General features: G+C 34.7%; 1 protein-coding gene across 1 annotated transcript in view; it reads left to right on the plus strand.

Annotated features, from left to right (window-relative positions):
• The window catches only part of LOC149241486 (calcium-transporting ATPase 8, plasma membrane-type-like), a 391510-nt gene that overhangs the window by 342884 nt on the left and 34638 nt on the right, over positions 1-13988 (plus strand). The window lies entirely within an intron of this gene.

Below are 13988 nucleotides of genomic sequence, written 5' to 3' on the forward strand. Positions count from 1 at the left end.
TTTTAGAAAGTCCTTACTTGTATGATAGAAAATCCATTTTCTATAGAGCAAAAAAATAAGCATCAACTAACCAAAGATGGAATAGAACATATTGTAAGAGCTCACAAACTCAAAAATAATTATACTCTCATAAACTCAGGGCAAATGAAAACGATTGTAAATTCATGCAAGCAATTTTTACTAATGGTTGTAAAGGAAAAGAAACCTAATAAAACCAATGTATTTGAGGGCTGTGATGCTAAACAGAAAGCCGATTTAGAAAAATTTGTTTCATAATATGATATCCTATTTCAAGAACCTAAAGGTCTGCCACCCAAAAAGGAAATTATACATGACATTAATTTGCAGCAAGATGCTCCATTGCCTAACATCGGAATGTATAGGTTATCCGCTTTAGAGAATGCAGAAATCAAGAAGCAGGTATAGGAGCTGCTCGAGAAAGGGTTCATAAGACCAAGCACGTCACCATGCAGATCTCCAATCATGTTGGTGAGAAAGAAGGATGGTTTGTGGAGGATGTGCATTGACTACAGAGCACTGAATAAAATAACGATCAAGAATCGTTATCCCCTTCCTCGCATTGATGATCTATTGGATTAGCTGAAAGAAGTTGTTTACTTTTCCAAGTTGGACCTACGTAGTGGTTACCATCAGGTCAGAATAGTAGAGCAAGATGCATGGAATACTGCTTTTAAAACAAAGCAAGGGTTGTATGAATGGCTAGTTATGCCTTTTAGCTTGACTAATGCTCCTGCCACTTTCATGAGAGTTATGAATGATGTACTTAGGCCTTTTATTGATGATTTTGTAATTGTATATTTGGATGACATTCTTGTTTTCAGCAAAACATGGGAGGAACATTTGAAGCATGTAAAGCAGACTCTAGATGTTTTGAAAAAATAAAATCTCTATGTTAAGTTATCAAAATGTGAATTTGGTAAAACATCTTTGAATTATCTGGGTCATATTGTAAGGGGTGGTGAATTGAAGATAAATCCCTCTAAGGTTGCAGTCATTGTAAACTGGCCTAAACCCAAGTCTACCACAGAAGTTAGAAGCTTCCTAGGAGCAGCACAATATTGGAGAAAGTGTATTTCTAACTTTTCCTTAATTGCAGCTCCCTTACATGCTTTAACAGGATTGAACAAGGTGTTTCAGTGGGGAGGCAAACAGCAGAAAGCCTTCGACACCTTGAAAGAAAAAATTAGTACAGCGCCAGTACTAGCATTGCCAAATCTTCAACAACCATTTGAGATTGAAATAGATGCCAGTGACTATGTCATGGGAGCAGTATTGATGCAACATGGTAAGCCCATATGTTACCATTCTGAGACATTTAATTCTGCAGTAGTTAATTATCCCACCTATGATAAAGAATTGTATGCATTAGTACAAAGTGTAAAGAAGTGGAAACATTACTTAATGGGAAAAGAAACAATTATACATACTGGTCATCAGCCACTTCAGTATTTTCACTCACAAACTAAATTGCAGCAATCAAGACACTATAGGTGGATGGGTTTTCTACAACAGTTTCATCTAGTCATCAGATATAAGAAAGGCATACACAACAAAATTGCAGATATGTTTTCTAGACCAATTATAAATGCATCCACTATACTTAAGCATAACTCGATAATGCAAGAAAGCTACATTGAATAATATGCTCAAGATATAGATTTTAAAGATGTATATGCAGCTTTAAGTAATGGAAAAAAGGTAGAAGAATTGGATTACTATGTTAAGGACCAACTCTTGTATCATTTGGGAAAGCTATGCATTCCACAAATTGAAAGAGTCAACATAATTAGGGAAGCACATACTTCTTTGATATCAGGTCATTTTGGTGTAAGTAAAAAAGTTGCACAACTACAAAGATGCTGCTATTGGCCAAGAATGCATGAAACAATTTCTAGATATGTAAGAGGGTGTACCATGTGTGAAAAAAGTAAAGCCCATCAATAGAAAACTAGGCTTGTACACTCCACTACCAGTTCCTTCCCGTCCTTGGGAAAGTGTTTCCATGGACTTTGTTGGGGGATTGCCAAAATCTAGAAAGGGACATGACTATTTATATGTTATTGTGGATAGGTTCAGCAAAATGTGTATTTTAATACCTGTAATAAGCAGATTACAGCTGAACAAACAACAAAGTTTTTCTTTCAGCATGTCTGGGTGCATTTTGGGTTACCCACTTCCATAGTATCTGATCGAGATTCCCAATTTGTTGGGAAGTTTTGGTAAGTCTGTGGGAATTGATGGACACCAGATTGAAGAAAAGCACAACCTTTCATCCACAAATAGATGGCCAAATAGAGGTAGTCAACAGGATAGTGATCCATTTGCTCAAGGGTTATTGCAGCAAGCATCCCAAGATTTGGCATGAACATTTATGTCATGTGCAACATGCTTACAACTGTGCTAAACATTCTTCTACACAGAGATCTCCTTTTGAGACCTGTTTTGGTTTTATACCAAGGTCTCCCTTGGATTTTTCTTTGAAAAAGACATAGCAGTTGTTGGACACAGTGACGTGGACAAAGCAACCAATTCATTGAAAAGATCCAAGAAATCCACCAGGCAGTGCAGGAATAGCTGGAAAAGAGTCAAGCTAAACACAAGGAAAGGCATGATAAGCATCGGGTGGAGCACGGCTTCCAAGTTGGTGATCAAGTCTGGCTATATATCAGTAAGGAAAGAATGCAAGGTGAAGGAAAGAAGCTGAAGCCAATAAGGTATGGGTCTTTTAAGGTACTTGAGAAAATTGGTGAGAATGCTTTCCGCCTTGAAGATCCCGAAGAGCAAAGCCAATTGCCTTCCATTGATGGTCTGTTGCCTGAATATCTCAATGAGTTACAGGAAGACACAGTTCTAGACAAGAAGGTAAGAACCATGCGCAAAGGGGATGTTGAGTACCTTAGGATTGGGCTCAAAGGTTCAAAATCCAGTAGTGAAAAATGGATAGAGATTGGGCAAGTGAGGCAGCTGTATCCTCACTTGAGCAATGCTTGAAAACCAACTTTTGGTGGTCCAAAAGCCTTTTTCAGTGGGAAGGCATGATCCAAATGGATCCTAGAATGATCTCTAAGTCTTCAAAACCTCTTAAAATCATGCCAAAGATCAAAATAATCGCATATGAAGAACCCTTAGAATGGTAGAAAAACACTATTGGGAGGCCAAAAACACGTGAAAACAGTGAAAAACAGAGTATCAGAGGTCTAAACAATTGAATGCACAGTAGCCATTAGATCTGGCCGATCAACATTCCAGATTTATCGGTGAATCGCAATCGGCACAGGTAGATAGCGAATATCGGCGTAGACTATATAACACTTGCGATGGCGATCGGCGGAGTCAACTAGGACTGTCGATCAAGCGCACAGATCGACGCCCATGTTGCATCGCAGGATCGCTATCGGAGATTACAAAGAGCACTTGCAATGGCCCGAGGCATGAGCATTATGCGATTACGATTAATCACATCGCAATATCGCAATCGGAGAAACATTATGGAGTGGGGCCTATACACATACACACATGTGATCCGATGAACCAGACCCGATGGTTATATAAACATTATTTCATAAGATTTGAGATCCGCAGAAAAGGCATTTTTAATGTATTTTTCATATTTCGTTTATTAAACGAAATACACGGGGTGAAGCGTCGATGCGATAAGCCGGACTTGAAAGGGTTCCTTAAAGCTATTGTATATTATTTCAGATCTGCCATAAGCCATTTCTTACGTTATTTTCACAATTTTAACGTATTTCAAAAATACAAAGGGGAACCTTGGAGCAAGGCCGAAGCAACTTGCAATAGCGATGGGGACGGACCTGATAGAGGAATAGACCATATTTAAGGACTTTTGAAGTCCGAAATGAACAGATTTTTGGCAGAATTTCACAATTCGAATGCTTTTTCCTGTGTTAACAGAAAACGACCACGTTTTTGGATTTCAAAGGATTTCAAAGGCCGATGACCCATTTCGTTATAGTACATGTGGCCACCATCCTTGGAAACATTTAGCAATGATTGCTAATGCTTCAAAAGTGATCTGAGCGGATAGAGGTCGAGGAGACAGAAAGCTGAGAAGCTGAAACGAACAGGCAGTGCAGTTTGGCTTTAAAGCCATAGAAAACATAAGACAGAGCAGGCAGTGTTGAGACAGAGCTAAAACAAATACAGAGAGTGATTAAGAGAGTCTGTGTACTTAGATAAGGCTTGAGAGGTTCAACCAACTCCTATTGTTATATCTGTTGCATATTGAGTCTCAAATTGAGCTCATATTGTTGTAAAACTCTGCTTGAAGACATAATAAAGAGGCCACCACTGAAGGTTGGACCAGGAGATGTAGCCTAGGAGTATTGGGTGAACTCCTCATTAAATTTGTTGTGTTATGTGTTTTCTATTATGTTTTGTTTACTACTTCATTGTCTGTGTATTTCACAATCTTATCGATCCATTGCATAAAATAGCATAGGCAAATCCATGCACATGAGTCTGTAATACCTTATTAATTGTTTTAGATCTCATTATCAGATCTCTAGCTGAGTTTTACTTTCCCAGCAAATTAAATTTGTTCCCCCCATTCTAAGTGTAGCTAACTGAATTTTAGTTTTATCTTTAGAAATGTTCTGAATACAACAATACACTTCTAACTACTTTATCTAGTTATCTAACTTTTCAGGATTCATTTCACATCATAAACAGGTAACTCAAATTTAACATCAAGTTTCAAAAGATATGTTTTCTTAGGTTTCTTTTCCATTTCAAATTCTGCACTGGAAGAAGAAGAAGAAGAAGAGGATGATGGAGATGATGGAGGTGAAGGTGGTTTATCATTCTTCCCTTTACCTTTGTCCTTCTTTAATGCCTTTGAAGAATAAGCTGCATCTCTCGCCTTCTTGTCTTCGTAAAATTCTCCCAACATCCGTTGCATGGTTAAAAATGTCTGCTGAAACTACTCCTCACTCATCTTAGTCTCAGTTTTTTCACCTGCATCAGGTCCTGACATGGTCAATTTCCGAATGACTCGTCACTTTCCAATCTCTGGATTGATCTGCTCAAGGATTCCTTCTCCTTGTTGCGACTTTGACTTGGTTAACATTCAGTGGCACATTCTACAAATGATACCTGCTCTGATACCAAATTATATGATCTGATATGACCATATACTAAAAACTGATGTAGAATTGATTAGCCATTAATGAGCTTGAATGTTAACTAAAAGCACGGAAATCAAGGAAAATTGCTTGCATTGATCACTTTACGACAGTTGATAAACCATAATTAAGATGCAAAACAGAAGTGAAAATAGTGAAAACACACATATACCAGACAACAAGATTGATTACAGGTTCGTCCCTGGTGGACTATGTCTCCGAGTCCGCTTTCAGGATGGGCGACAGTTTTTATTAGGAATGAGAAGAAGAAGTCTATTACATAGTGATTTGGACAGATTGAACTTGCACACAGGAAATTTTGACCTCTGTCATCAGATATCTCTCTAAACCAGCTTTCCAACACCACTTACGGTTTCCAAATCCGACTCTGGATGCTCCCGAAACACTAAAAACAAAATCACCTCTATCCGTCTAGAACCTGCATACAAAAGCTCAAAACCACCAATATCCTCTTAATTGAGAAAAACTGCCTTTTATAGGCTTGCAGATGCATGGAAACCTCCTCTGACTGTATTTAGGGATGAATTTGGTTAGTTGTTTAATCTCAGTCTTGTTGCCTTGAGCCACTTAGGCTAGCTCCATGGTGGTCGAATTAATGTTTTTTCAACAAACTCAACAAAAACCCATAAATAACTTTGGGATTGCCCGAAACCGTTAGTTGTCAGCATTGACTAGGCAAGTTTGGACAGCTCATGTGAATGCTGGACAAAGTCCGCGGTAATGCGTCGGCGGTTCCGCTGACAATTCAACTAGCGGTCCCTTGACTGCAGGGTGAGTTACTATCGTTCACATGCCACCCGGCTTCAATGTGGTTTAGAAGATGGTGGTTAGGGACTACGGTTTACCAACTTCTCACCACAATTACTTTCCAATGCCACTCACATGAACCCGGTTACTCCTCGCGGTTCATGCGCAGTCAAAACAACGGTTAGGCGTTGTTATGTTGTATTTGTAATGTTTATTAACCTCTGATAGTTCAATACCGTGATCACATGCCCTGCGGTCCCGCTGCAATCTGTGGATGCGGTTAGGGCTGTGTTTTATATTTACAATGTTTTATATTGTTTTAACATGTGATTTGGGCCGAGAGTTGATAGGTTAGGACTTTAGGTTTGGTAGGCTAGTGTTTTAGGATTTGAATAAGATTTTCTATGTATTTTGCATAGGGCATTAGGGTTTAGGTATTTGTAGAACATGGTTAGGATTTAGGCATAGGTTTTAATCTTAGGAATAGATTTAGGATTAAGTCATTAGGACTAAGATGTTGAATTTAGGGTTTTCAGTCTAGAATTAAAAACCCCTTTTTACATCTTTCGTCACATTGTGACACAAAACCATATGTGATGACAAATCCTGCACACATCGTCGACTCCAGTTGTCTTTGCAACGACAACCTTGATGACGAAATTATGCCTTAGACGACACTTTTGTCAACACATCAAACCTCTACCACGGACGACACAACCATGTCGACACCAACCCTACAAAGTCGAATGATAAGACACATGTCGTCGACCAATCCTGGCGGAACTGTCAATGAACATAAGTCAACAACCAGGTACAACACCACATCAACTGAACGCCATGAAAAACTATAAACATCACCTGAACAACCTGATCATAACCAATATTGTCGAAACTGAACTGAAACGACGACGACACTGAACGACACTTGAACACCTGTACAATTTGAATCAACGGATCCTCCTGGATCAATCGTACCTTGCTATGGGAGCCCAAAGTACATAGTAGAGGGAGGAATCAGTGGGATTGATGCAGTCAGAGATCAAAGTGACAAAGGCTAGAACAGTCAAATACTGAAGAGCATAAGAAGGATTGACAACAATGCAAAAAGACAGAGTCAGCAGAAGTGCAAAGTTTTCAGTTGATAGAGGCAATAGCAGTCAGAGACTTTGACGACAGATGCATCATACTAATTCAGGTTGGATGTTTTTTTTTTTTTTCTGGAGTTGCTGGAGCAACAACACTAGAGAGAAGTGTTGCATGCATAACATTCCAAAGGTACACGATCGTGATCAATTTGAATTCCTTTCTTGTTGAGAGGGAGTGTTGAAAATAGCAACAAGCAATGATAAAAATAGAATCCAGAAATTCCAATTTTAATGTCCTTGAATTAAAATTGTGAATTAAAATCGAATTTAGTCTCCCCAGCTGCTTGGAAATAATTAATTAATTCATTATGGATTAATTAGTTGGAGAAATTCAAGTGAGATGTCTTTGTGAAGTCATGCAACAGTTATCCCTTAAATTAAGGAGATTATCCCTTAATTAAGGAGATAAGATTGAGTTATATTTGAGTTGTAATTGGTTAGCTCAGTTTACTGAGTTAAGTCCAGTGAAGTTAGTTCCAAACCATTTGAGGAACTAATTTTGAGTTATCAGTGAGTTGATGCATGCATGCACTCAACCAATGTACTCCAGATAACTAAAGATTTCCTCATCAGAAACTCACGCATGTCTATTCTGAGAAAGACCCACTTGAGCTAAATGTCAAGGATAGTGTACTATCAGTTGCATGTGTTTTCCTATAAAGGAAATTCATGCATGCAGTCAAGGTAAGGTTCCTTGAGGATTGCGCAGTTCTGACAGGGTGTGAGATCATTGTTCCACTTGGTTGAGAGTTTTCCACTTGGTAACAGGAGGATCACCCAGGAGAAACAGGGAAAGGAAATAGGAGCTTGGAGGGCAGAGAGGAAGGCTTGTGAGAAGCCTTAATTGACTGTGAGCATCCAGGAGGATTGTACTAAGAGCTGGCTAGTTGTGAGAGCTAAGGCTTTGTATAATTCTGATGTATTTCCACCTTGTCTGATAATACAGATAGTGGGGTTTTTAGCTGAGGCTTTCCCCAAAGTATTTTCATGTGTTTGATTCATTGATTCTTCTTCTTCTGGTTATATGTATTCAGCTCGATCTTGCTCTATCTTTAAGCTTTCACAAATTGATAGTAGAAGTAGGTTATAGTATTTTTCTTTGGTATATTTCATTATCGGGTTAATCTACAGTTAGATTTTCTACATATATCTCAGAGCGAGATTTGTAGAGAATTTGCAGAATTTCTACATAAACCGACATGATGAGCATGATCATGCGGGGCAGTATGACAAATATAGTATGTGGGATGAGCCATTTCTGGAGGGTCAGTCAAAGGTTCAAGTTGAAGATGTCATCATGGGGCATCTGGTGCAGACAGACACAGAGACATTCAACAAGGCACGAGAATTTCTAGTAGAGGACTTCTAGGAAAGGATAATGTATTTCAAGACAGATCTTATGATGTTGAAGGAGAGAATTTGGACAATCTGAGACACTGTCATACAGAGAATAGAAAAATTGAGGAGCTCATAGGGGTAGTGCCGAATAAACGACCCAGTTATCTAATGTTGAGGAATGACTCAAGTCCCTCACAAGGAAGTAAGAAGAGTACAGTTGGGAATTCCAGAGCAACCCTCTACAGGAGTACATAGATAATGCTTGCAGCACTACCAACCCCCCCTCACCCCCTTATACATTGGGAAGAGTAGGGAAGAATTCTCCAAAGGCATCATGTTGGGTGACCGAGTGGAGTAGCATGAGTTGAGCATCAAGCAACATCAACTTAGTAGATTTGCATATATTCAACCTTCCCAGGGCATGGACTGACAAGAAATTATGAGTTGGTACTCTAGTGATGGGTTGATTCCTAGGAGGGCACTCACAACCAAGTGCATATTGCAGCTTGGGCCCTTTGGCATGGGCAATGATGGAGGACTGAGATGTTACCATAGCCCACATGTCCTAGGACTTAGGTGGCATTGGGATCTAGGAGAATCAATTGGGGCCAGGATTGGCTAGAGGATTGTTTGGGATCCAGATGAATCTATCGAGGGAAGGATTGGTCGGAGGATCGTTTGGGATCTAGGTATCAAAGGATTTCAGGATCATGCAGCATGAAGGTATGGAATAGCCCACTGGGTTGTATGGGATCCTGGTATCAATGCTTCTATTGTTGATAACAGTGAATTGCTTGAGGGGGAGCAATCTTTGGGCAGGAGGATTTGTAATATTCCCTTTCTTGATTTGGTCAAAATGGACGGAATCTGTCCATGGTATTTTCCTTCGGTTTTCGAGGTAAAATAATAAAATAGGGTCTTTAGAGAGTCCATCAAGCCTATAAAAGAGGATAGAAGCTAAGCATTTGGGGCATTCGAGTTTATCTATCTTGTTATTTTTTTCTTAAGAAGTTGGTGTGGCCAGTTCCAGTTTGATCCTAGGTACGAAAACCCCATGGGTGTTATTTTGTTTGGTGGATCCATCAGGGTCCATGATTGTGCTTCTATGCATTTGTCTTCTCTTTGATAAGCAGTTGTGCCTACCATTTGCAGGAGCTCCAATCTAATTTGTATAGGCATGTATCTCATTTTTAGCTATTAATATAAATAAGAGGTTGCGTTTATGGATCCCTTTGTGTTCTTGTTCCCATTGCAAGTTTATTTGTTTTAACCAGAACACTGAAATGTCCTAGATCTATTAAAAAAATTATAATTTGGGATCTTACACTCCCCTATAAAGCGAACAAATATTTAATTCCCCTTTTCCCATTCATCTATGGCAATTCTACATCATTTCAAATCTTACGTTTATACTGTATAACATAGCATAGCAAAGTTTACAAAACACTCCAAAAACACAATATATATCAAAATAAAACAAAATTAGATATTATTTTTAAACACTTGTTACTGTTATATACTCCTAACATTATTAGTTTTAAATATTCTTAACATTAACCATGATTATATAATTAAACTAAAACTTATATTTATATATATATTATATATATATATATATATATATATATATATATATATATATATTTATATATTTATATAACATAATTTACAATTGATAAAAAAAAAATATCATAAATTTATGTTTTTTTTAATATCGTCTTATTAATCATTCAACATCTTATAAAAAAAAATACAACAATTTGTAGTTGTTTTATAGGGTTGATTCACCACTTTTCTATACCTATATATTTAACCTCTTAACCAATTAAAAAATAATTTTATATTTTACTATTAAAAAAAATCATCCTAAATAGTATTTAGGAAAAAATCAATTATTTATTATTATAATAAAAAGTCTAATATGCAATCTCGGGGGGAAACTCACTTGGTTAATTCGTGATGTGTGAAATCGTTGAAACCCGAAAGACCCAGGTTCAAATCCCCCTGTTGTGACCCAGGTTGCGATAGGAGGACATGTCATAGCCCCCAAGAGGTTTACCTGTCAAGGAGGCAAGGAAAACAAAAAACAAGTATGAAGTTATCCATATTACTTGCTCTATTGTTCATGCATGAAAGTAAGTGTATTTATCTATCTATCTATATATATACACCTAAGAAATTAGTATTTAAAACACTTTTTTAAATTTTATTAACTCCAAATCAATAGAGTAATGAATGATTTTTATTATATTGTTCATGCATGAAAGTAAGTCTATTTATCTATCTATCTATATATACACCTAAGAAATTAGTATTTAAAATACTTTTTAATTTTTTATTAACTCCAAATCAATAGAGTAATGAATGAATTTTATTAAAATTATAGAAATATAACAAGTTTATAGTTATTAACATTTTACCATGTGAGAGTTTTAACATATTTTGAAATTTCTTTGCAACTAGTAAATATATGGTGAATTTTTTTTAAGTAGGCAAGGAAAACAAAAAACAAGTATGAAGTTATCCATATTACTTGCTCTATTGTTCATGCATGAAAGTAAGTTTATATATATATATATATAAATTAGTATTTAAAACACTTTTTAAAATTTCATTAACTCCAAATCAATAGAGTAATGAATGATTTTTATTAAATTATAGAAATATAACAAGTTTAAAGTTATTAACATTTTACTATGTGAGAGTTTTAACATATTTTGAAATTTCTTTGCAACTAGTACATATATGGTGAAAATAAATGTAATTAGGCATTCCTTTAAAATTAGAACACAATACACTGAAATAGAAAAAACAGACAAAAAGACTTATGACTAATAAATAAGCTAAAAAAATTCAATTTCTTTTTTTCTTCTTGAAATTTCTAATCTTGTGAATTATTGTTTTCATAAAAAAAGTGGGAGTTATGTATTCTGTTGTACAAAGTTATGACACTTGGCCAATAGAAACCTTTTTTTTAGATTTTTTATATATTGTAATTCAATTTAAAACCACATAAAAATAGTCATCACCCAATAAAAAAATAAATTTTAAAACATTAAAAATTATTTTTTAATTTTCAAAATATTCAATTTAATTTTTTTTTTTTGCAAAGCTTAAGAAATTTTACAAATTCTATTTAAAATTTTTAAAACTAATTAAAAATCAATTTTTTTTACCAAAATAAAAAACAATATATCTACTTTTGTAGCGATAACAAATCTTATCCTTCCAAATTCTAAATTCCCATTCCATACTTTGTCGAATTTCAACTAACACTGATAAACATGTCTAATTTCAACTAACACTGATAAACAGATATCCCTTCTTTAACATGGACTGAAAAATTCATTAGGCCACATCAAACTATAAAAATCATTTTCCAACCCGTTTTACAAGTTTCATGATTCAGACATTTTTTAAAGATGAAATCTTAATTTTTCGTATTTTAATTATTTTTTTTTAATAATGATTAATAAATTATTTTAAATGATGAAATGTTTTTTCATCTGACATAAAAGAATAATTCATATTTTAATTAATTTTTAAAATTTTTGATTATATAAATCACTTTAAATGATGAAAATCTCAAAGAGAAAATCTCACGAAAAACACATTAATTGCTAGATATCCTAAGTTGTTTTAAACTTGAAGGCAGATAAATTGTGACTCAGTAAAGGAGAGGTCCGCTAGACATATTCATTTCACATGAACTTATGTGAGAGAAGACTTTTGACCTCTCTGCCTTAAAACTAAAGGCACTATATATTAAAAAAAAATACCTAAAAGCTAACACAGATTCCAACAAACAAAGATACACCAACATATTTAATCATAATATATGTTTCAGTGGTGGCTGGATCTTTTTGGTATAACTTAGATGTTTGTTCAGTATCATATGTTTGCATCATGTCTAAATCTTAGTATATGTTTTGGTGGGGGCTGAATTTTTTTGGGTATAACTTAGACATCACTGTAACTTTTTCCTTATCACGAGAAGTTTGAATTATACCTTAATCATATATCAGACATTCCAGTGTGAACTAAACAAAATGGAATTTTCATTTCTAAAACAAAATTTGAAACCTCTTGAGTACCCATGTCTATATTTAAGAGATAAACACCCCAGAGAATTCATAGCTCTCTATATATTCATAGAGAATGTGACATGAATTTACAACATTAGAAATAGATGAACAAAGAAGTAAATCAACACAAAAGAATTCAAGGGTATCTTCTTAAGATGTCTAACAATCTCAATAACACTAGTATTAATATCTGTATTTAAGAGATAAACACCACAGAGAATTCATAGCTCTCTATATATTCATAGAGAATGTGACATGAATTTACAACATTAGAAATAGATGAACAAAGAAGTAAATCAACACAAAAGGAATTCAAAGGTATCTTCTTAAGATGTCTGACAATCTCAATAACACTAGTATTAAAAATTACAAAACAGTTTTATATTAATTTTGAGCACTGACAATCTCAATAACATTAGTATTAAAAATTACAAAACATCCATAGATTCAAGATATTAATATACGAACCAAATTAGCTACAAAAATATTATATATGAAAATCTATTTATTATTTTAACTAAATATATAAATTATTTTCAAATTAAATATGAAATATTTTAATAATTTTTAATGAGTACAATGTTTTAGTCTTACTCTGATAACATATGTAATAATGCAGAATAAAAATATACAAACTAATTATATAAAACATTTAACAGATTTAGCATAGAATTTTCGAAAACCACGAGCAGCGAATACTTACTTGTAGACTAAAAATATGTCTTATTGTCGATTATGGAACCATAGTGCTACTTGAAATCTGATGACGGCAACAAAATTTTAGGAACAAATCTCCACCCAACCATAGGCTTGGTTGCACAAAATCTTTCTACAACTGGATGCCCTGAGCCCTCAATCAACTACTATTGCTAGGAAATCCTTTGTCTCATAACGTTCTCCTCTAAAAAGAATGAATCTCCATTTTCGTCCATTAAATAGAACAAATTGTTTCAAAAATGGAAGGGAATTGGAAAAAAAATCTACATGCACACAATCCATGTGTCAACATGCCAACCTTTATTTATTTGTCCCAAGTTTGATTTAACGAGCAACATTTTTCTTAATTTAACTTGCTTATTTTATTCCTTTTTACTTTTTGTTATCTTTACTTATTTTTAATATATATATATATATATATATTTATATATATATATATATATATATTCCATTTATTATTTATCTTATTTATTTACTATTATTATATTTTTCTTTATTTATTATTATTATTTATTGTTTTATTTATTTATATATTAATATCATTTCATCTATTAATATTATTATTAATAATAATACAAGACATTACATAAGTTATTATGTTTGAGTGTGACTCCAACGTCCAATGCCACACAGAGCATATGAATTTGAAACAAACTTGAGAGATGATATAAGTGGTGGCTTCAAATCCCTTCTTGTTTCGAAGCCCTATGTCTCCATGGCACCCCTGGGACTAATGAAACAATGAGAATCTGAGATTTGAAATGCCTTAG

This window comes from Pinus tabuliformis, chromosome 8 (assembly GCF_031772625.1).
Source record: "Pinus tabuliformis cultivar Carrire ecotype Pingquan chromosome 8, CPIR1, whole genome shotgun sequence".
NCBI classification, from domain to species: domain Eukaryota; kingdom Viridiplantae; phylum Streptophyta; class Pinopsida; order Pinales; family Pinaceae; genus Pinus; species Pinus tabuliformis.